The sequence below is a fragment of the Euprymna scolopes genome, chromosome 7, assembly GCF_053919585.1.
Source record: "Euprymna scolopes isolate OS-2025 chromosome 7, ASM5391958v1, whole genome shotgun sequence".
Classification (NCBI taxonomy): domain Eukaryota; kingdom Metazoa; phylum Mollusca; class Cephalopoda; order Sepiida; family Sepiolidae; genus Euprymna; species Euprymna scolopes.
The window spans coordinates 720,082-744,432 of record NC_136488.1 but is presented as its reverse complement, the minus strand read 5'-3'; the positions used below and the strand labels follow the sequence as shown (position 1 = coordinate 744,432).

At 35.1% G+C, this 24,351-nt stretch overlaps 1 long non-coding RNA gene across 1 annotated transcript; it reads left to right on the top strand.

Moving 5' to 3' along the window:
- Positions 1–310: 310 nt before the first annotated feature.
- LOC145279587 (uncharacterized) lies at positions 311–9,061 on the top strand. Its single transcript, XR_013868403.1, has 2 exons — positions 311–586; positions 8,974–9,061. It is a non-coding gene; the product is annotated as an uncharacterized LOC145279587 (long non-coding RNA).
- The last annotated feature ends 15,290 nt before the right edge of the window (positions 9,062–24,351 follow it).

The window sequence follows — 24,351 nt, the reverse complement described above, 5'->3', positions numbered from 1 at the left end:
AAAGTAATTTCTTCATATCATTAAAACTATTTTTTTTTTGCGACGGAAACGGTTTGCAGATTCGTTTTTAGCACACCGAAATCTACAAAAAAATATTTTGTTCTATATGGACGTGAGACGGGCCTTAAAGTAAAATTTTACCGACACTTATAGGTTTTCGGATAAGTTTACAACGAATAAACATCCCAATCCCTGATGTTAAGAACAGCTCTCAGAATAGACACCACGGCACAGCAATAAGCAACCGAAAAACGAATTGGACGTAATGTAAAAATGCACCGAATTTAAAACGGAACGAAATTTAAATTTCCGTTCCATTTTTACAACGCAAAAACAGAGCATTATCAGCAAATTTTACCATTAGTACTCTTACGTTAAATATTTTATTAATTATTAATCATGTTTAAATCTGTTTTGAAAAAAATTCATTAAAATTTTACGCCTTTAATTTTCTGCGAACCAGTTTTTTTGACGCCATCTTGAAATCTCTTGACAACTTCGTCAGGTTTTAATTAACACATCTTAACAACATTAAAATTGTCGCTTTCACGAAACCAGATAAGCCATTCGTTGTGAAACATAAAATGTAAGTATTATTTGAATTTAGTTATTTTTTTATACATACAGGAGGCGCGACTGAAACACGATGTTTCTCTTTTGTTTTTATATGAATGTCGAAATATGTCAACACTCCAATTTTGCATGTAAACAAAATATTTCAAAATATCACATACACACACACACACACACACACACACACACACACACACACACTAAATTACTTTAACGGAATTGTGGGTTTGTAACAAATAAATGTTACCAAAGGCAAGATAAGTTACTTTTCTACCAAACTGGATAATTTTTTAGTGTTTTTATTTAATGTAAAATGTTTATTCGGCTCGAAAAACACAGTGTTTACCGATATATTTGAAAAATACAATTGGCGGTCGACTCTGTGTTGAACACGTTGTTTGGGAAAATGAGTTAAAACTAAAAAAAACTAGTATTTTTTAGTTTACCGACCGCTCGCTCGGCATTCACCTTTAATTTGTCGATATTTAAAGGTTTTCGGGTACGTTGAGAACGAATATTGCATTTATTTTTTGCGCAAACAAGTAGTTATCCATATTTGAAGACATTTAGTATCCAACGTAATCACTATCGTTTCCACTGGCGGCCATCTTGTTTTTGATTTTCCAATTTAGGAAGAAAACGCCAAAAATAGAGCCAAACGGAGCCAGAAGGACCAAAATATGGTCCCCAATACATTTTCGGCTATTTTTTTTTTTTTTTTTTTTTGCTTCAAACACTACCCCCACCCCTCTGGATATTTTCCTGCTTCTCGATATCGAAACGGACAATCTTTAACTTTCTTCGTTACATTCATTTTTGCACTTTCTTAATTGCATTCATTTTTTTTTTCAATTAATTTCATCTATTTTCTGGAAACATGATTCGCACGGATTGTGACAGTTGCCAAAATATGTATTTCGATACTATTGGGAAGTTTCTTCGACAGGAAGAAAAAAGTAGAAATTTTCTGTGACTGCATGGGATCTTACCTGCAAGTGTCTATAATTGAATCTCCTCCCTTCCCCAATTTTGAATGTGATATTTGTTCATAACAGACCCGAAAACCTTTAAAAATGGTCATTTTAAGGGTAAGTTGTGCGTTGTATTATTGACATTGACCGAAAAAAACAAAAAACTTTCAATTTTGATTTTTGACATAAACCGTTTTTGGGATTTCACGGGAAAGATGGACCCTGACTAAGCGGCTTATAATTTAATGTCTTAAATTTTAAATAAGGGTTTGTATTACTGCTCACAGATTCGAAAAAGTTGTCCAAAAAAAAACAAAAACAAATGAATGTTATCAAAGGCAAGATACATTACTTTTCTACCTAACTGGATATGTTTTTAGTGTTTTTATTTAATGTAACATGTTTATTCAGCTCGAAAAAACATGTTACATTAAATAAAAACACTTTTTTGGGGGTATTGAAAAACAAGATGGGCGCCAGTAAATTGATAGTGATTAGGTTGGATACTGAATGTCTTCATAAAGGAATGACTACTTTTTTGCGCAAAAAATAAATGCGATATTCGTTTTCAGCATACCTGAAAACCTATAAAAGTCGAAAAATTAAAGGGAAATGCTGAGGGGTCGGAAAACTAAAAACTTACCAAAAAGCTATACAAAATACTGTTAAAAACCCACCAAATATGTCAGCCTATGTCACGGTAACATATATTGAGTATTGTTAGTATTTATTTTTGGCACTTCTGCATTATGTGAGTGAACGCTATGTTTTTTTGGTGCGTTTCCCTCAACTGTTGCCAGGTGGCGCTCTTTGGAAAAACGTTTCGGTTCGGAAAAGTAGTTTTTTTTTGGGGGGGGATTCTAAACTTCCATTGAAAATAATTTTTCAGAAAGAAATCCAATGTTGCTTTAATTCGGAAAAATGTTTCATTTAAATTATTTATTTGTTCGAAAAAAAAAATGTATTTCATAAAACTCCAATGTTGCTTTCATTAAAAAACTATTTTATTAAAATTATATGTTTAAACAATTATATATTGATACATTTTTATACAATAAATGTTTTGGTTTTCAAATATTTTTTGGTTCTGAAAAATTCTTGTTTGTTACTTATTTGACCAAGAAGAAATTGGTGTTATCGCCCCCTAACAATGGCGTTCGCCTGCATAATTTAAAAAATTTTTTTTATGTAAATGATGAATTAATAAGGCTAAAACTTCCTGATTTTCTTTTACATTTAATTCTATAACACACAGTTGCAATGTGCCTTGCTTGGGGTTAAAATGTAATAAAAAAAAGACACTTAGTAAAAAAAAAAAATAATCATGGAGGTCGGAGTGAAACTAAATATATATTTATGTTGTTCTTACCTGTTTTAGTTTGGCCTTAAAAACTGGCGCAAATTACTTTTGGTGGCAAAATACCTTATTTCATTTTTTTTTTCTTTTTCAAATATAAATTCAGTTTAATATTAGAAGTTACCATAAACAGAAATCACATACCGATTCATACGAAAATGCAGATAAGCTGAAAAGGGCCAGCATTGTTCTTTTTCATTTTAAATCTCATTTTTCTTTTTCCAAACTGAATTTGCAGCTGTTATATACAGAGAAATCGCACAAATTTTCATGTTCAAGCACATAACTATTTTATTCATTGAATTTAACGATTACTTAAGAATCTCGTTTGCCATTGAATTATACATTGACTTTGAATTAATGTTATGTATTCTGCTACCAGGTTTGAACGATAACATATTCACTTTTTTAAATTGATATTTCATTTTATTTGCCATATTTTATGTAAGATTGTGTGGCATTCTTCTTAGTGATATCATGAATGAATGGAAAATTTCCCCACCCCCGAAAATACAGTATTTGACAGATGACTAGCTGTTCTCTCCTCCACCATGAATTGTTCATATACGTTTTTGTTCTTATTATCTTCTAGGTTATATTTTAATAGCAAAAAGAACCCTCTTCTAAAACCTTTTTAATAATTTGATATTTTGTAAGTTTTAAATCGAAATTCCAAATCTTCCAGCTAGGATCAACGTGTTGTATTCATGCTATCATTTACCAGAAAATGAGACATGTTTTTTGACTGAGTAGATAATTTTTGTTCCATCAAGATTAGCAATTAAGGGCGAGAGATAGGATATCACTCACTTTAGGAACCAACATTTACCTAAAATTGCCTTTATTTTGTGACCTTTATTATTCCTAAGGGAGATTTTAGCATCATCTCTCTTCAAAATGATATTGTTTAGTGGTTACCTCCTCAAAGTGACTTTAGATGTTAAAGCCAAGATCAAAATTGATAAAATCTGATTCTTTCATAATTATATTGACAAGAAAGTTGTTACTCTTTGTTGAATTGTCAACCATACATAAAAATAAAAATTATATTCACTAATGGAGCTCTCCACATTTTTGATGGAGTCTCCTTTTAAGTTTTTGTATCTACATTGGAAACTTTTGTAGTTGGGTCGCCCACATTTATAGCAGATAATGTTCATTTGTTTTTTTCTTCTTAGAATAATTGTCCTTTGGAATATTGCAGTTTTCATTTAGTTTACAGCAATCGTCCAAGGCTCCTCGCATTATCAGAGATAATGTCATCGAAGCACTGTATCAATTCTGCAAAAAACAGTTGCATTTTTTCAATAAATTTAGGGCCGTTTCAATTTTTATGTGTTTGAATGACTGTAGTTTTTGAATTCGTTAATAACCCTAAAATTTCACCTGCAACAATTCATATTTTGATTTTGATCCATTGAAGTAAAGTTAACTGTTGGGCACATAACCTTTGGAGTTGTAAGCCATTTTTAGTTTTAGAAAAGTTTCTGCTGGGTAGATAATCAGTACAAGTGCTGAAACGAAGAGTAAAGTTTCTTCTCGTGTGAAGAACAAAAAGTATGCGCAGAATTCTAAAATATCCAGTATATTTTATGGAGTGATTCTGATTTCTAATTGGTCGGTAACAGCGTCTTTTTGAGTTGATTGGTCAGTTCTTATCACCTCTGTCTGTAAATAGAACCTTTCAATATTTTAGAATCATATCCTGTATTTATATAAAAAAAATATTGCAGCAGTCTACAAACTGTGGGGAGTTTTCGGGTGGTGTCCTTTGGTATTTGTTCTAAGAAATCTGAACCAGAACATGCTCTCTGAATAGTTGTTTCAGTAGAGGGTTTCTCTTAAACTGTTCATCCCCTCTTGATATGCATTGCTGTTACTACATATAACATTTGTTCGGTGTTGTAGGTAACAGACAATTCCTTTCTTTACATTATATGAATTGTGTGGGTTAAAGCTTAAGTATTGTCCAGTGAAAGTTGGTTGTCGATATACAAATGACATAAACACCTGACCAGTGCAGATTATCAGCACATCTAAGAATGATAATTCGTTATTATGTTATTTTTTCATCATGAATTGTACAGATGGACAGATAGAGTTCACAGTAATGTTTGAACATATTCCTAGTGGAGCTAGAGTATGAATGCATCATCCACATATCGCAACCACATTATTGGCGTTAGTGCTGTTGATTCTAATGCCATTTCTTCAAATATTTCATATATACATTAGCTAATACTGGGAACAATGGTGATCCCATGGCTAGACTTTTTTCCTGCTGATATATATCAGATCCCATCACTAAGTATGTAGTTCTTGCACAGAAGGTCAACATCTCCATTATATTGTTAATCGAATGCAAGTGCATTCCTTTAGTGAAGCAGAAGTCAGCTTATCCTGTACCACTGTCAGTTTCATTAGTGGGTGGATAAACACAACATTTTGACTCACTTTCTGGTTGGAATGAATGAGAGCATTCTTGATTTTTTTCCATGAAGTTAGCTGAATTCTTGACGTATGATTGAGATTTTCCTATGATTTAGGTGATTATATCAGGAATTTGCTCAATAGATGGCATGTTTAACCTTGGACGCTGATACTGGGCCTTTATGAATCTTATGAATCTGGGTCTTTATGAATCTATGGAGGCCGTATAATTGTGGTACCTTGTTGTAATGTTCAACTTGCTGTCTATATTTTGTGGGTGGTTTTAGGGTCTGTTTCTTACTGAGAATCTGACAGCTTCCTTTTTGTTTTAGAGTAGCCACCGGACTCTATTTGATCTGCCAATTTCTTGAAATATTCTGCTCTATCCATCAACACTGTAGCATTGCCTTTGTTTGCTGATAGTATTATGATATCATTATTACTGCATAGTAACTTGATAGCTAACACTTCTTTGAGAGATTAGGTTTTGGAGGCTTTAAATTATTGAGCGCTTGTCTCACTTTCCACCTTAGTTCGGAGTGGTAGTACCTGTTAGGGTCCCAACTATGGGTTAAATAGAATCCAACTTAAAAAACAAATATACTCCATTAAAAATCGTTCCTCAAAATAACTAGATTCGGCATTAAATAACCTGTAAAAGGTTGATATGCCGTAAAACAAAAACAACCAACCAACCACCTTAGTTCATCTTGTGTGTTGGGCTTATTCAAGGCTTCCTCCTCTATTGGAGCTATGATATCTAAGTATAGAATCCATTTGATCGTTGTGGTGAAGTTGAGAATTTTGATTAGCACTGATTCCTCAGACAGAGCTGATGTTTACTTTTGTTGACAATGTTTTTTATTGATTAATGGTGGACACATACATCGTTAGCTCTTTGATTTTCCAAGTTTCTTTATTTGGTGAGACTTAACCTCCTTAAATGTTTTCTTATGTGATATGTCCAGATATTCTTGGATGTAGGTTTTGGCAATAGTTCATGATATACTTTCCAGGAAAGGGGCAAGATCGTTTGAAGTTTTGGTCTGTAATTGATAATTCTTGCACCGGCCGTTGTGGATTCTGTCTCTGATGAGCTCATGCTCTATTCGTTTTGTGATCCTTTGTGTTCTCCTGGAACTGACTTGTAGTTTCAACATTAAGCCTGATGGCATTAGCTTAAGATTACAGCATCGGTATATGAATGTGAGGTGGTTACTCATCCTTGCTAGTTTTTGGTAGAATTTTTCAATGTATTTTCATTTTTGTATCCGTATCTGTAGTGAATTGCTATTATGTTTCTGAATTTTTGAGATGAGGATTGATTATTCATACTATTGGTGTATTATGGTTAAGCATATATAGTAGGAAAAGGGAAACCATCTACCCTTATGGAGCAAAGTAAAAATTATGGACAGAGAAGAATGGTGAAGAGTAAGACGACTCAAAGAAACAGAAATGACGATCAGTTACTTAGTAGACCTAGTATAGAATTTAACACCATATGGGAACCATTAATTATAAATAATAGATAACATATGCAGTATTAAGTAATAATATAGTAATAATATGTAGTTAGGAATAGTGATATTAACATCTAGGAATAAAATGCATTCAACGCTTCTAAAATTCATGCTAGAATAGGCTGCAAGGATCTGGGGTGCATTGGTTAGAGTACTTAGAAAAAATCAATTGTAAAGTGATATTGTCTTGAAGATTGAATCTTCACTCCTCAGTGTCGGCGATTGAAAAATACAATTGTGAATTACTTCGGACCTCTATCCAGTCATGGCTGATAGAAATAGAGCATGTTACCATCGGGAAATAAATAAAAAAAAGTTCAGTTTGAAATTCCATGTAGATTCCCGAGTTCAAGAGAAAGATTCCTGGGTTTGACAATATATACATGAATACATCGACCAAAACCTTATGAAAATGACATTCAAGATGAGAACAGTAGTCAGAAGAATCCAAAAATATAAATAACGAATCCTTATCTTAACATTCAGAAACGTAATAAATTTTAATATTGTAAAATTAAGTCACACATGTCCGTTCTCATGAATGTTTGTTTGCGCTAGTGAGCGATCAAATCAACCAAATAAGATAACATATTTTATACATAGATATGGATGTTTATCTTGCTGGTCTTTTTTCACTGTTACTTCCTTTTATTGCCTTTCCATGTATGTTCTATAATCATCTTTTAACTTAGATGAAATAGTTTTCCTTCGTGATTGACTCCAGGATGTTCCTGAGTTTTAAGGTTTTATTTGGAATGAGAGAATTCATGGAGAGAAAGAGAAACGACATAACCAATTATTTTCTTATGTTACTAACTACTATTAAGAACAGACAATGATGGAGAGTGTGTCAAGGTAACATTTAGGTTATCTATATTATTGGATGTCATTCACATGGCTTGACTTCCCTGACATTCTTTTGCTTGAGCATGTGATATTATTCATATCCTTCAACACCTGCTTTTCTAGAGTGTTTATCCATTTAGTCCCACTTTAAATCATGTTATCTGCCTATGTATGAATTTGTTTGCTGCCAGGTTATCCTGACCTGTAGTCATATGACCTTCACCAGAATTCACACTAGATAACCTAAACACTACTTACTATCTAATAATGCAATTTAAAATTTTTGGTATATGAATATTTTCATTGGCAAAAACTGTTCAAAACATTTTTCATGGTGCTGCATTGTATTTCAGTAGATTCTCCATAAATCTTTGGTGTTGGATCCAAATCCAACATAGGTTTTTCACATCACATCAGCTTCCTCTTCACTCACATTACATAGTATCTCTGGTAAATAGTTTGTTTTCATGCTCATTCTATTTCCAATTGCTTGCACACTCAATGATAGCCCCTTTTATAGCACATTTGTAGTGTTCTGAACAAAATTATACTTCACATCACTAAATTTCTATATTATTGCAACAAAGTGTGGAACTTTAAGAGCATATATTTGTATTTTAAATTAAATTTAATTTTCATACATTAGTTTAAATGAAACCATATACAAAATGTGCTTCCAGCAATCACAATTAAAATTATAAAAATTTATGCAACACGAGAATTAGATAGTGACAAAAAATAAGAAGAAAAACTAATAAAAACAATAGAATTAAGGAAAAGTTAAAAAATAATTTAATCGTATTTTGGTTCAAGTATTGGCTGATTTATTAAATGTATTGCAAATAAAATTATTTTTTTTTAGATCATCAATATTCAGTATTTGTATTTTCAAAATATTTTCGGAAATGACCAATATTTGTAAAATGAAAATTCAATAATTTGATGTATTGGTTTGGATTTTGTTTGCAAAGAACATGTAGAATGATTATCACCTTTTCCTGAAATTTATTTTTATATTCGCAGAATTTAAAGCAATAAAAAATAATTTTATTTGCAAAAAGAAAATTCAATTTATTTTTGGAACAAATATCAGTGTATTTTTTTCCATTTTCTAAAGGAACCAATATTATTGCAGAATGAAAATTCAACGATTAAATTTTATAGATCAGTATTGCACCGAATATACTAATACTTGGAAATTAATGTACTTCATTTACCTTTTCTCATGGACTTAATTTACCTTTTTAAATTAATCTTTTTTTTGTATTTGCAGAATCTACAGCAATCAAAACAAAAAACAAATACTTTATTGGATTAAAATGAATCTGCATCCACTTCATTACTTGAAATATGGAAATGTCTTGAAAATATTAAATATCTTTTTGTAAATTGTCTGATGTTAACAGTCTAAAGGAAGAGATAGACCATTTTGTGAACTATATGAATCTCTTTTCATAAAAATCGCAAATTAAAAAAAAGTTTTATTTTTAGATGTATATTATTTCTTTTTACCCCCAGTCTAATTTAAATGAAAATTAGCTGGATAATCTGGATAAAAAAAGTTGCATTCACGGATTCTTCAAATAAATGTATATCAGGCATACTTAAAACACTAAACAAACATCTTGCTAATTGTACAAACTGAAATTATATTTAATTTTTTCTGTTGTAAAATAGCTACTTTTGACAAATTATCTATTAGAATAAATTCAAATTGTATATTGGACAAAATTCTTAGAATATCTACACATTATGTAATTAGTGTAGAGTTTTAATATTATTATGCTGTATGCAAATGTTTATCAGTTATGGTTTACTTTCACCTACCTGTATAGGTAGACGATCAGACTTATTCAACTCGAAGTCCATAGACATAATAGCTTTAAAGTAGTAAGCTGCTATGCAGAGAGCTACACAATTCTATTAATAAACTAGTTTTCTTTGGAATATATGAAAAATTTCAGCTAAAAATATAGGATTATTTGTACAAAATTAAACATCCATAAACAATTGAAAAAATGTTAATGCTTCATAACTAATTTCGTTTCTAGCACAAAAGCAAAGTATGGAAAAATACAGTGAAACAAACTATACTGAGAAAATCTCAAATATTTCGACTTCAAACATGAACTTTAAATCAGTTACTGAAGAGAAACCATATTCTTGTGAAGTATGTGGTTCTTCTTTCAAACGGAGGAGCCATTTGTTGCAACATGTGCGAACACATACTGGGGAGAAACCATATTCTTGTGAATTATGTGGTTCTTCTTTTACTATGAAACAAGATGTGCTGCGGCATATGCGAACACATACAAGAGAAAAACCATATCCTTGTGAAGTGTGTGGCTCTTCATTCTCACGCAAAGATCACGTGTTGAAACATATGCGAACACATACAAGGGAGAAACCATATGCTTGTGAAGTATGTGGCTCTTCTTTTACATTTAAAGAGAATCTGATTCGACATGTACAAACACATACAGGAGATAGACTACATTCTTGTGAAATCTGCGGTTCTTCTTTTAGAAGGAAAGAGAATATGTTGCGGCATATACGAACACATACAGGAGAAAGGCCTTATTCTTGTGAATTATGTTGTTCTTCTTTTACACAGAAGCAACATTTATTGCAGCATAAACGAACTCATACTGGAGAGAAACCATATTCTTGTGAAGTATGTGGTTCATCGTTTTCCAGCAAAGATAATATGTTACAACATATGCGAACACACACAAGAGAGAAACCATATCCTTGTGAAATATGTGGCACTTCATTTTCAATGAAATCATCGATGTTAAAACATATACGAACACATACTGGAGAGAAACCATATTCTTGTCAAAGTTGTGGTTCTTCTTTTACACTGAGGGAACATTTGTTAGGCCACATGCGAACACACACTGGTGAGAAACCATATTTTTGTGAAATATGTTGCTCTTCCTTTTCACAAAAATTCTCCATGTTGAGACATATGCGAACACATACTGGAGAAAAACCTTATACCTGTGAAATATGCGGTTGTTCTTTTACACAGAGGCACCATTTGTTACAGCATGAAACTGAAAAGTGTTTAAAAACGGTAAGTTCATTAGAAAAGATACAGGGAATATTACATTAGAAAAAACAAGCCAAGAGGAAAAATGTTCAAAAGATAAAATTTGAAAAATTACCGGATTTAAAAAAAAAAAATTATTCCAAAATAATATTTCATTAACAACGTTTTAAATTGTAATTATTTGTTATTGACACCTGTTATGTGCGCTCATGTCGAGGAGATTGAGAACTTATAAATAAATGATTAAAAAAACTAGTTGCTGTTCCCATACATTATCATTAAACAAGTAAATAAAAAGCCCTCTAAACATAAAACAATGGTCAAAAGAATCTGAAGGTCAACAAATAAATGGAGAATGAAATGCGATAGATTATATCACTTTGGTCCAATGCTTACACATTTTGAAATTCGTCCAATCGAAATAAATGCTTTTATATACTGTATAGCAAAAAATCCCAGAGATATCATTTACCAATAAAGACAAGAATCATTTTTAAATAACATGATTTAAAGCTAATAGCTGTTTTTAAAACAAAAATTCAAGAAAACATAGCGATGTTGAGAATTTGAGAGACCTGAAACTCACATGTCTAAAACAACATATTCTTTGTCATACAGCAGGGAGAGACAAACATTTTATTCAATTTAGTATATCACAATGAACCACACTTAAAAAAGCATTAATATACATAGACTCCGTAACAATAATAGAACAACTAGTACCAACAAAAGCATACATTACTCAACTTAGTCACAGATTTTTACAGATTCCCTGACATATGATAAAAAACTTCTTAGCCTTGGACTCAAATATTTCACTAATCAAATATTTTTCACTGATCCCTACAAACAGACCATTCATCTCATCCTAGACAAGAACTCTATAATCTTTAGTCTCGTTTATATTTCTGCACTATATCCCATGCTATGAACAGGGTTATCTCTATTCACATTATGTTTACATGCTAATAAAGATGGCAAAATGGAGTTGTAAATATTAGAAATGAACATTGTCTCTTTCTATGCACCACAGTGAACGAAATCCTAACACTTGCAATATTACTTTTCTTTTTATTAAAAAAATTCTAGGTCTCTGAAAAAAGGAAAATTATCTTTTTTACATAGGAATGACCACTTATCAAGACTCCAAGGCCACTTCAGAATAAGGGTTAATGACTGTACAGTATTCACTGAGACAACAGCATATTAATAGTTAGTCATGGAAATGGTGTAGAAATGAATTATTTAGGGGGCTCAACAAGAATTTGTTTGCATTAGACTTGAAGATGACCACATAGTCAGCTGGAAAAGCGGGCCAGCAAAACAGAGTTCCACAGGCGGGTAGTTCTAGGAAAGAAGCCTTGTTCTTGCAATTTGCATTTAGATTAGGCACAAATAGAGTGAGGAAAACTTCATGTGCGTTGTAGCTAGATGAAAGATTTTTATGAAAGTTTGGCAAGGGGGAACCATAGAGTGTATCTCAGATGAGCACTTACCATGAAAATAATGGTAGAGCAAAGATCGGCTTGCAATGGGTCTTCTATGAAAAAGAGATTGCAGTGGAGAAAATAGAGTATCCCCTACTAGATTTTGAAGCCGATTTTGAAATTTGTCAATGTAGGATAGGGTGTTCCGAGCAGCTCCCACTCAGATATGGCAACAGTACTCCATCTTAGGACGCATCTGTCTCTTATACAAATAGAGGTTGTGTTGGGAGTTAGACACCTTCTGGGGCAGTAAAATAAGGCAATAATTTTTCCAGCAACCTTGACAACAGATTTGATGGAAGTCTTCCATTTCAGTTCAGGAGTAAAGGTCCAACTCAGAAGTTTGTTAAAACAATGAGCCTCTTTTAGACGAGAGGAATTAATATTAATTGGTTGCAGAGCATTTATAGTGAATAAAGCTTAGTTTTGGATGCGTTAAAATGCCCCATCTACTATTTTACTCTATTGCACCACATGCTCAAAGTCTGAGTAGAGACTCAGATAGCTCTAGGTCGTTATTGGTCTTTTAAGTGTTGCCATAGATAGTAGTGTCATCTGCATATATGGTGACGAATTAATTTATGTGATTTTGGAAATCATTGATGAAGATAAAAAAGAGTTAGATTCCTGAGGCACGCCAGTATAGATACTTTGAACTTCAGACTTTTGCCCATCAATGACTACTTGTATAAATCTATCAGAAAGAAAAGATTTGATGGCTGAGAAGACATTTCCGGATATTCCATAACTGGAAATCTTGTGAAGTAGATCTTAATGTCAAACCCTATCAAATGCCATTGATATTTCAAGAGCTATTGCCCTTAAGAGGACACTCCCATGTGCCCGACTCTGACTGCCAGTATGCAAGTCTTCTAGACCTTTTTCTCACAACTTCCCTCAACTATGTTCAGTTTCCGTTCTGTCTCCACTTGGATCTTCTGACCACTCTGTTGTATCAGTTAACATAAAAATGAAATGTAAAAAGTCTTCAGATGTATCTCTCCATCATACAGTATATCAATACTCTATGGCAGACTGGGATAGCTTCCATACATTTATATCAGATCTACCTCTGTATTCCATGTTTAAAAAAGATGTGTCCTCTATAAGACCTGACCGAATGGTTAATTGTAGGTATTGACCGTTTCATACCCTCAAAAAAAGTTCCAGCAAAAACCTAACAGCCAGCCATGGTTTTCTCCAGAATGTGCTGCTGCCATTGCACACAGAAATCACTTTTTCCATTGCTTCAAACATAATAGATGTACTGAGACTAAAGCTGCTTTCATAACTGCCAGCAACCATTGTAAAAAATTAATAAAGAATGTAAGAGAGTTGTATGCTCAGTCTGCTAAATCCAAAGTAGCTGGGCAGCGACTTCGTTCCCAGCAGTTTTGGCAAATAGCAAACAGAATCCTGAACAGAAATGTGTGCTCTATCCCAACTATCATGGACCTGAGGTAATCTCGTCAGCATCAGACAAAACCAAACTTTGCAGCTAATTCTACCCTTTGCGACCAAGGCAGCCAACCCTCAATATTTCCTCCTGTATCAGAAAACATGCGATGTGATATACAAATATCTGTATGTGATGTTGCCAAGCTAATCAAAAACCTTGATTCCAGTAAAGCAACCGGCCCTGACAGTATTTCCAATTATAGTACTGAAAAAACTTCAACCAAAACTAGTGCCCATACTAACAAAACTGTTTAAACATTGTCTTAAGGAGAATTGCTTCCCATCACCCTGGAAAATCTCATCAGTTTGCCCTGTATTTAAGAATTCAGGTGATCGGTCATCTCCCTCTCAGTACAGGCCAATAAGTCTCCTGTGCATCATGAGTAAGTTGCTGGAATCTGTGTTAAATAGAGTAGTAATCAACCATTTCAAAAAAAATAACTTTCATAGTAACACACAATATGGTTTCCATTCTGCTAGATCTACAGTAGATGTGCTTACAGTTATATCTCATTGGATTAGCGAATCTCTTGACGGAGGCTACCTTTCTAGGGCAACTGCTCTTGACATATTAAAGGCCTTTGATAGGGTATGGCATAAAGGTTTACTTCACAAGATCTCTAGCTATGATATAGCTGGAAATGTCTTCTCAATTATCAAATCATTTCTGATAGGTTCATAAGAGTAGTAGTTGATGGGAAGAAATCAGAAGCTCACAGTATTAATGCTGGAGTCCCTCAGGGGTCCATCCTGCGCCCAACTCTCTTCCTGATCTACATTAATGATCTTTCAAATCACATCTTTACATCATTCATAGGCATTAATGCTGATGACACTACCATCTATGGTAGCACATCTAAGACCATAAACGACCAAGTTCTCTCTGATTCTTTCTCCTCTGATCTTGAACATGTGGTACAATGGGGAAAGGAGTGGCTGGTTACTTTTAATGCATCTAAAACCAAGCTTCTATCTTTACATCATCAACGCTCTGATCCCCATCTGGCTTCAATTAAAATGAATGGCTCTCGTCTTGGGGAGGCCTCATGTTTTGACAAGCTTCTGGGCTCGACCTTTACTCCTGATCTGAAATGGAACATGTACATCAAATCTTTTGCCAAAGCCGCTAGAAAAATGGTGGGATCCTTCTATCGATCTAGTAGATATCTCACTGCTGATGCAGTTCTCTATGTAAGAGCCAAGTTCGTCCAAGGATGGAGTACTGTTGCCACATCTGGGCAGGAGCTGTTAGAAAGGACTTATCCTGCCTTGATAGAGTTCAAAATAGACTTCGTAGCCTCATAGATGTCCTATTTTTTTCCCTGCAACCTCTTTCCCACAAAAGAGATGTAGCGAGTTTGTCTTTGCTTTATCGTTATTTTCATGGCAAGTGCTTGACTGAACTTCAATCTATAGTCCCCCCGCGTCAAACTTTTACAAGAAACACTCGTCTAGCTGAAAACACTATCAATAATTTCCCTCACTCTTTATCTGTGCCTGAACCTAAACGTAGATTCCATGAACAAAGCTTCTTTCTTAGAATTGCATGCCTGTAGAACTGTCTTCCGTTTTCCTGCTTTCCAGCCGACTACAATATGGTTGTCTTAAAGTCCAATGTAAACAAGTTCTTGATAAGCCGTTCCCCTTAAGTTTACAAATTTACTGAATTTCCATTACTGACAATAACTATATTGTCCAATTGACACTCTTTAACCCTTTTCCTCGAGTGGCCCCTGGGCCTTGATAAATGGTGACGCCTATGTAAATAAAAAAAAGAAACTCCTGTCGATAGATTCACTGATTCCATGGGAAATTACAGTCAGTACATCAGCTCTAGATTTCACCAGACAAACCATATTGCTTATCATTGAGTCGACTATTTTTGCTGAGGTGGGTGAAAATTTCTCTATTTAACATGAATTCAAGCACATTATTTACTATACACAGAAGACTAATTGGTCTGTACTGCGATGCAGAAGACCAGTCTCAACTATTTTAAAAATATTTGCCTAACTAATGAAATTTTCCAAGGTATTGAGAAACATTTCTCCTTTATGCATCGATTGAACAGCTTTGCAAGAATAGGTGCTAGTTCTTGTTGCAACTTTTTGAGTATTATTACTGTAATATTGTAACCCCACACTGATGAAGCTCGCTAGAACCCCTGTTGTCTGGAAACTGGGCTCAAATCATCTGGTCCTTCTCAGAGGGTTGTTACATTGAATCCTGTATGCGGAAAGCGAATATCGAAGCTGCAGGCAGAAAGAAAAACAGATATGTGAAATTCTATTCTACGAGGATTAATTCACAAAATTATGTAAAATGTTTTTACAAATATCATTCAGTTCTTAGTAAGTTTTTCAAAGTCTCAAATATTCTTCACAGACAGCGTCATACGGGCGGAGGAGAAGGAGTCACGTCCTCAGGGAACTGCGAGTTACTTTGAGTTTCGCGCACAAACTCTTGCTGGACTGCTTCGAAACTTTCTAATTTCTGCGCAACATTTATATTAATAGTGATGTATGTGGTCTTCCCAGCCAATCAGATCATGCCACAAAATTGAGAAACCCCAGATTTTGCGGGTGTGCAATCCACCAATTTTGTGATCTGAGATATATAAAATTCCCATGACCCCTAAGGTCGTCACTGTCAGTCCGACATCTGGCTTTTGAGTTCGCTATGGCCAGACAGTGTTATGTTATTGTTCTAAGTTCCCTCTCATCAATTTTAAATGCAAAATATATTTCTCTGACTTCCAAACAATATCTATTTTGACAATGAAATAAAATATATATTTATATTCTCTATTTCAACTCCTCGGGATATTTGTCACTACCCGGGATCGATTAAAGCGATCTTAGCATAGTTATTTGGCCCTCCTCAGGCCCTTGGGGGGGATCTAAAGTTCCCCAATGAGGGAAAATTGCTCCCTCAGGTTGATTACGTCACAATATTGTCAGGACCAGTTGCTTTGCTGGCATCAAGATTCTTTATGAGTGTGGCACCAAAACTGATAGGAATCAAGCCTCTGTTCTGCTACTTTTTTTGCGGTTGCTGCAAAGTTCTTGGAAAAGAGTTTGGCTTTGTAAAATGTTGACGAAATTACCTCAGGTTTTTTGATGATGGTTGGGATAGAGGACACACATCTATTTAGGATCTTGTTTGTTATTCACCAAAACTCATGGGAAGCAAGTTGCTGTTCTGCTATTTTGATGAACTGAGCATACCATTTTATTTTCATAAATAATTTTAAAAAATGTTAAAATGTTTCAAGTAATAATTCTTAGAGTTCAGTTCCATGTGAAATTGTTACCATTTCATTTGCTGATCGAACTGAGGATGCAAGTGTTGTCAATTTTATTTTCAATAATCTTCCTTGTTTTGAGTCTTGTTTCTTTCTTTCTACAGTTTCTCATACAAATTCCTACACCAAAGCACAGTCTCCACATGAAATATCTTGCCATATGTTATATTTAATAATTTGACATCTCTGTAGTTTTCTTTTTTTCCTTCATTTTTTTCTCTCTGTTTACTTATTGTTTCACAACCTTATCAATGTAATGCCATTGATAAGGTTGTGTAAAATTATATATTGTATGTATCCTTGCATAAAATTATGCTTCTATATGTTTTTGTTAAATATTCTCTTAGTTAAATAAGATAACATATTAAAGTAGGATTAAATGGTAATTTTTTTTTTCGTCAATATCTCATGTCAGAAGTGCAAAAGCAAAGCTATGGGAGAAAAATATATTAATCTGGCAAAAAAAATGAAGGGCGAAAAATTATTACTGTTGTTACAAAAAGATGATACCTGTAAGAAAAATCAGTGATATTGCATTAAGTTGTGAAAAAATGAGTTGACAGAGGAAAGTGAGAAAAGAAGCCAAACTTAAAAATAATTATCTTATGACAAAATAGTGAAGTGAATAGTTCGCTTGAAATCTAACAATCTTAGTGGCATTGTACTGACGAATAAAATTTGAAAGAAATGAGAAAGGAATGCATTGAAATTAAAATCAATAACATTTGCTGTACTTGGTTCGGTTTGTATAATAAATGATTAGTCAGAATTCAACAATGTTTTACAATATAAAATATATATGATGTAAATGTGCCTTAGGGGTCTATCCTTGGACTTTTGTTGTTCCTAATATTCATAGATGAGATGTCTGATAAAATTGTCTCTGAGATGGGTATATTTGCTGCTGACACTATGCACTATAATAGGTATGAGGGGAAAACAAATGAACATATATCAAAGGAAATGCCAGAAACACTAGAGGAAGACCACCCTGTAGTGGAATGGGGACAAAAATAGATGGTCACATTCAATGCTACCAAGACTAAACTTGTTTACTTCAATAATTACAAGAAACCTTCTCTATCACCAATAGTAATGGCCAAAAACACACTACCTGAAATTACTTCTTTTAAACTCCTCGGCCTAACGTTCACAGGGAACATGAGTTGGAACAGATACATTGAGAGCATTGCCAGGGCTGCTGCAAAAAAGTAGGCTCTCTCTACCGTGCTAGAAAGCTACTTATGCCTGAAAGTATCCTGTACCTCTATAAGGCCACCATTCGCCCATGTATGGAGTATTGTCATATTTGGGCTGGTACATCTGCTACTAGTCTTTTGCTCCTGGACAAGGTTCAGAAGAGAGTCGCCAACCTGACAGATCCTGAACTGTCATCTAAGCTTTAACCTCTGTCTTATTGATGAGATGTTGCATCCCTCTGCCTGCTATACAAGTATTTTAATGGTAAATGCTCTAACGAACTACTTGTACCCTCTCAATGTAATTACCCCCGACAAACCTGACAAGCAAAATCCCACCCCCACACAGTAGAGATCCCTTGGTGTAAGAAAGCCTTCTACTCCAATAGTTTCTTCCCCAAAACTGCTAGACTTTGGAACTCTCTTCTGGGATTCTGCTTTCTCAACTGTATTGACACGCAAAAGTTCAAGTGTAATTTGAACAGACATCTTGCTGGTCGTCTCGCTTCATAAGATCCCTGCAATTTATGTCCCCGATAGTAGCCCCCTACTTCAAACTGGCAGTGTGCCTTGTGTGGGGTGAAAATTGAATGAAAAATAAAAATAAGTGATTTATTTAAAATTAAATAAAAACAGTATTTTAATATAAATAGCTACCATTCTCGGTGCACTTTTGCCAGCACAAAATATGATTACACATAGGGTGTTCAGTGCACCTTTCTCATATGAGAATCATTCAAAATCGAAACAATCATATTTTTTTATTTAAAAAAATTGAAGAGCTACAAAGAAGTTGTACCATTACAATGAGTGGCGTTTTGTGTTTTAGAATTTATTTTTCAACATAGTTACCACAATTTTAAATGTGATTTTGCTAGGAATTTAATGACTCATTTCTGCTTAATCAATTGTAAGTAAGGTTATCAGTGGTGACTGATGTGCGAAGCGCATAACCAAGAACAATTATAAATAGAAAAGGAGCAAGTGGATCCCCCTGAAGAACTCCTGTGTCTATCTTAAATTCATCTGTATCTCCTTCTGGCATGATCACCACCACGGAAGTGTCCCTGTACATCACATGAATCGCGTTGATAACTCTTGTGGGAATTCCATAGGCTTTTTTTTTTTTTTTACTCGGAGGTCACCACTTATCAAGGCCCGGAAGCCACTCAGGGATAAGGGTTATTGCAAGTACAGTACGTTAGTGTGGAGATTTGATGAAGTGTTTACTTAAGGGGGCGGTTCATTAGGAATTTGTTAACGTTGGACTTGAAGACATCCAAGTTGTAGTCAGGTGGGAAGCAGGCAGACAGAACAGAGTTCCACAGGCGTGCAGTTCTAAGAAAGAAGCTTTGTTCATGGAATCCACGTTTTGATTTAGGCACAGATAAAGAGTGGGGGAAATTTTTCACAGTGGATTCAGCTAGACGGGTGTTTTTCGTGAAAGATTGGCGAGGGGGAGACCAGAGATTGGAGTTCAGACGAGCACCTGCCATGGGAATAACAATAAAACAAGGATAGGCTCGCAACGTCTCTTCTGTGGGAGAGAGGTTGCAGGGTAGAGAAAAGGGCATCCTCCACTAAGCTACAAAGTCTATTTTGTACTCTGTCAAGGCAAGATAGGCTGTTTTTAGCAGCTCCTGCCCAGATATGGCAGCAGTATTCCATCCTTGGACGTACTTGGCTTTTATATAGATAGAGAATTGTATCAGTAGTGAGATATCTTCTGGAGCGATAGAAGGATCCCACCATCTTTCCAGCGACCTTGGCAACAGACTTGATGTACGTGTTCCATTTCAGATCAGGAGTAAAGGACAAACCCAGAAGCTTGTCAAAACACGGGGCTTCTCCTAGACGAGAGCCATCCATTTCAATTGATGCCAGATAGGGATCAGAGCATTGATGATGTAAAGATAGCAGTTTGGCTTTAGATGCATTAAAGGTAACCAGCCACATCTTCCCCCACTGAACCACGCGCTCGAGATCAGAGGAGAGAGAATCAGAGAGAACTTTGTCATTTACAGCCTTTGATGTGTTGCCATAGATGGTCGTGTCATCAGCATAGATGTCAACGAATGATTTAAGTATGTGTTTAGGGAGGTTATTGATGTAGATCAGGAAGAGAGTTGGGCCCAGGATTGACCCTTGAGGGACTCCAGCATTAATACTGCAGGCCTCCGATTTTTTTCCATCGACCACTACTCTTATGAGCCTATTGGAGAGAAATGATTTAATGATTGAGAAAACATTTGCAGTTATACCGTAGCTGGAAATCTTGTGAAGTAGGCCTTTATGCCATACCTTGTCGAAGGCCTTTGATATGTCAAGAGCAATTGCCCTAGAAAGGAAGCCTTTGTCAAGAGATTCACTAATCCTGTCAGAATTTCAATCATTCGGGCATGATTGATGGAGTCGAAAGCCTTGTGGTAATCGATGAAAATTATGACAGCCTCCTTCTTTGTGGTTCTTCAGTTCCTCCATAATTCGTTGAGAGGGAGAATGTGGGATGTGGTTGACCGTCCCTTACGGAATTCATTTTGGTTCGGATGCAAAACTTCATCGATAATAGGTCTAATTCTGTTAAGCAGGCAGTAATTATAAATCTTGGCTGCAATTGGAGAAAATAAAATTCCTCTGTAGTTGTTCATTTTGGAGAGATCCCCTTTCTTTGGTATTCGTATCAGACAAGGTATACTCCACCCTTTTGGACAATTTCCATGGAATGTCTGTTTACAGAAAGATAGCAGACTCTTTCTCACTTTTGGCATTTTCCAAAATTCTGTTTGCGATTTGTCAAGACCGGTTGCCTTTCCATTGTTTAACTGTCAGACAGCAGTGTCTACTTCATTCTGAGTCGGATCACAACTTTTAATCTCAGTGAAAAGCTCAAACTCAAAAATTTTCTCAACAGGCGGTAGATCTGTTTGAGCAACATCAATCACTAGTAGGGATGGCCATAGCAGTAGTTACCCTGCTCAAATGCTAGTGGACTTGGACTATGCTGACGACATTGCGCTCCTGGAGGATTGTATTGAGTCTGGCCAAGATTTTCTGAAGCGAGTTGAGAAGGCTTGTCAAGATGTTGGGTTGTATCTCAATGCTCCAAAAATAAAGTATATGCATCTAAATCGATCTTCTATTGCTTTCATCAAATGGATCAGAAATTGACTGTGTTGACAACTTCAAGTACCTGGGAGGCTATTCTGAAAGCGAACATGATATGGATGTTAGGATCATGCTAGCATGGAGTGCACTTCATTCTTTAGAGAAAGTATGGAAATCTCCAATCCAGAAAGAAACCAAGACCAAGATCTTCAAAGCCTGCATAGTCAATTCTTCTGGATGGCTCAGAATCATGGATACTAAGCGTATCATGACGAAAACATCTTGATAGTAAATATACAAGAACGCTTTGACTAGCCTACAACATATCATGGAAAAGTCACCCAACAAGCAAGTCGTATGGTTCCCTACCTTGTGTCTCCAATATTGTAAGACAGACGTCTAGCACTTGCTGGTCATATTAGTCGCCATGATGAACTGGCAGAAAAGCTCCTACTTTGAACTCCAGACACAAAAAGGAGAGTTGGACATGGATGTGTAACACTGAAATCCATTATTGAAGAGTAAACTGGTCTGTCAATCAGAATTTGTTCACGTTTCACCTGTGCATACTGGCATTGGATAAAACAAACAACAAAAATCATTTCTGCTTCTGACGCACGTCCATGACAGGAGTTGCTTTCTTAGAGTCTTACATCATCAATATTTGCAACAGAAAGCTAAAATTTTCGTTATTAATGCATAAGTTCAGTTATCACAGGAATGCAATTTGCAATCCTCTTTATTCCACTTGAGCAAAGTAAAAAATAGGAGCCATTACTTTGGGAAAGGTCATCATAGTTTTATGCAATGACAAGATTTCATTTATGTAAATGAGCATTGCTTTGCATGAGCATTTTCTTGTTGAAATAAAAAAGTACAACTTTTCCACCAGAGCAGAGATAGTAAAGTTGATAGTGTTTAGCAAAATAAAAAAAATTGAGTATGTGTCATACATGTCAGGTTACTCAATTAAGGAAATTTGTGTAATAGAGAAATTTAAATACAATTCGAAAATTGGACTTTTTGATATTTTGTCTGTGCATTTTCAACATTTCAACATGAATAATCGAAATAGGAGGCTTTACTTTTAGAACGACCCTCATATTCTATTAATATTAACTAAGAGTTTTAAACAATAAAAAACGGTTCTAATGTATATTATCAAACCTTAAAAGTATCCAAACGAAGTGCTCCAATGATTTTCCAGATGTTTTTAGTATGAGCAATTTTATTCATCATACAGACATAAAACTCTGGTCCCCTTCAAAGTAATCTCGTCCGGCTGCAATGCACTTGTACTGTTCCAACAATTTCTGGAAGACCTCATGGAAGTCCTTTTGTGTAAGCATGTCAATGACTCTTGTCGCAGCCTCTTTCATCGCCTCAATTGTCTCGTAACGACAACCTCTAGGTTTTCCTTGAGCTTAGCAAATAACCAAAAGTCACAGGGAGCAAGGTCTGGGGTATAGAGAGGGTAAGGAATTGCCTTGATGCCCATCTTGGTCAAATAGTCTGTGATCTTCTCTGAGCACCCCTGAGAAAACGTTGCACAAATCTTCTGCATCCTCAGTTCTTTACAAATAATTGTGTGTACAGTTCCTACACTGACATCAAACTGTGCATTTATTGTCTCGTACGCACGACAATTCTTATCTATGAAATTCTTTATTTGGCTAATCAGCTCTGGTTTTCTGCCTTCCTTACTCCCACACCTCTCATCATCCCTTACAGACTCCCTGTCTTTGAAACATTTATGCAACTGATGCTCGATTCATGCAAGATGGTCTAAAAGCAGTCTGAAGCATTCCATACGTTTCTGAGGCATTTTTCCAAGTTTAAAACAGAATTTTATTGTATATCGTTTTATATTCTAATGGTAACACCTTGCATGAAGAATGACACAAGACTAAATCTACATGGTAAAAAACAAGCCGTGGTTAAAACCGGAAATGACCGCTCAACGCTCTCTTTGTGTGCCAAAAAAGAGAACTCTTCTTAATCTATTTACGCTCTCCGCAAGTAAATTACTTCCCTTGAGTATTTTTTGTCTTTTACCTTCTTTTAAATCATCGTGAGCTCATGTAAAGTCCCTACGACATTCAAAGTTACATAAAGCTTTCCAAGTTTAATCCGTCTTCGATTTTTTCCTTACAAATTGTGTAACTGAAACAATAGGAAACAGAAATTCCCCTCCTGGTTTAAAGAGCCCTAATTAATCACATTGAAATTTATAAAGTAAGGGGAATAACTCTGCCTCAATATGTTGTATCCCTCCAATCTAGCTTGGGATCACAGACATAATCTTTTAATTTTATGGATGGTGTACAAATATGTCCAAAACTGCAAGTGGGAGGTGTTATGTTACAACATAAGAAGTTGTATTTTTTCCTTCTGAGTCCCTATACTGATATGAAAAGTTAATGGCTCCAAGACATTGAATTTGGTCGCCTTCATATGAGGTGTGTCTCCTATGTGGGCATGGGTCATAGAATCGAGAAATCTTTTAATGATATTCTTATGTTATAAAATGTTGTAGAAGTACCAGGACTTGCAGTTGTAGGGCTTCTGATATGCAAAAATTTTAGTGGGATTACCAAACTCCTTCTAAAGGAAGATGCAGAACTTTTCATCAACCCTCTATGCAAATGTTGTATCCACCTAAAAGACAAATTGAAGGCTCGTTAACAGGCTCATTGAGGAAGACATATTCTGGAAATCTGAAGAACACACAGACTGGCACTCCAGTTTGTCATACAGCACAAAGACACGTCCCTTCAAATATGTATGGACCCACAGAAACTCAACACCAACCTCAAAAACTGTCTGCACAAAATACCGACAGTGGGAGAGTTAAACCCAGCTTTTGCAAAAGCCAAAGTGTTCAGTATGATTGGTGTCAAGACTGGATACTGGTCAGTCTATGTGAATGAGGAATTACAACTGTTGACAACCTGTAGGACGCTATTTGTATGAGTATGCTGGAAGCAGCTTCTGTTTGGTCTTAATGTCTTACAAAGTATCACTTCATGGTAGCAGTAGTGGT